Source organism: Solanum lycopersicum, chromosome 1, assembly GCF_036512215.1.
Source record: "Solanum lycopersicum chromosome 1, SLM_r2.1".
Classification (NCBI taxonomy): Eukaryota; Viridiplantae; Streptophyta; class Magnoliopsida; order Solanales; family Solanaceae; genus Solanum; species Solanum lycopersicum.
Genome location: NC_090800.1, coordinates 67,634,199 through 67,635,770, shown reverse-complemented (window position 1 = coordinate 67,635,770; position 1,572 = coordinate 67,634,199).

The window sequence follows — 1,572 nt, the reverse complement described above, 5'->3', positions numbered from 1 at the left end:
AAATATTCAACCTTGACAAAAAATAAATAAATTATTAATATTAGTTAAAATTAAAAATTTAAAAACTATTATAAAAAATAGTATTTTTTTATAAAATAAAATGTAAAATATTTTTCTTACCCCATCATTTTTTAAAGTTTTTTATTTTGTTTAAATTTTCTTTTATTAAAGTATTTCATTTTTTACTTCATCTCCTCCCCTCATCAAAAACTAATTTCGATATTATTTTATTTTCTTAAAAATATAATTCTACCCATCCCACTTAATCCTCTGCTTTCAATTTTTTAATTCAATGTTTAGATATACATATCAAAAATATTTTTTACTTGCCGCCACAAGATTTTTTATACTTTTTAGTTGTTTAATGTCATGTGTTAATGTTTTTTCATATAAAAGAGAGAGTGCACTACACACACTACTGAGGTGTGTTTTTCAAACTAAAAAGTGATAGTTAAGGTATGGAACTCATACAGTTTAGGTATGAAACTAAAAAAAAGTGAATAATTTAGGTGTGTTTTTGATACTTATCTCTTTATAAATCTCCAAACTTTTCCTCTAAGAAAAGAATAAACCAAGTACGAAAGAAAATAATGTTTCCCTTTCAAGAAAAGTTACAACAATAATCAAATAAACTTCAAATAAGATAAAAGAAAATTATGAAAAAACCTAACCTACACAACTATCCGTTTTGGGACGCCATTTAATTAATGTCCGCCTTTTGTGTACAAGTTTACCCACTTTTTAAAAAATGATTCAAACACACGTGACTGAGGTTAAAATTGTGTCAAAAGTGCATGTAAAAATAAAAATTGTCTTAAATCTCATACATGTACGAATTTGTTTTGCCAAAATATTTTTTCAACTTATTGGTATAACGTTTGTGTTTAGTCATACATGCTAAAATGGGCTATAATTTCAGACGTGTTTTTGCGTGAAAATTTTCTAATGCTAGATATTTGTGTTAATTTTTTTAGTGAAGGATATTATTTAAAGAACGCACCAAAAATAGGATACTCATGAAATTTCTACTTTATTACATCAATTCATTATCTTCCAAATATTTGGTAAAGGGGGGCCTAAGTATTCTTTAAAGCATGCATGTGATATATTTAATATCAATGATATATAATATCGTTTATCATGCTTTTCACAAGTCTCCCTCTGCTTTAGACACTTAATTTTAATGGTTTATCAAAGGTCATATTAATGCAAGATCAGAAAACAAACATCACACGTTAATAAAAGTTCATATTGTATAGATAAGATACAGCCATCATATTACCAGACATGAAGGCCCAAATAACAAGTTGGTGTCTACGGTGCTAACTTTAAATCATTTATCACCATTCAGTATCAACTCCATGTGCCTTAGCTTGTAATGTATTTATCATGATTAGAGCTGATGAATAAATTGACTCGTCATATTCAAGATGAAGTGTCATGATATATGTTACATTATATGCAGATGACGTAGTATTAATTGATTATATTTGATACAGAGTTAATGCTAAATGAGAGGTTTAGAGATTGACTCTAGTATCTAAAGGGTTCAGGTTAAGTGAGACCAAGACT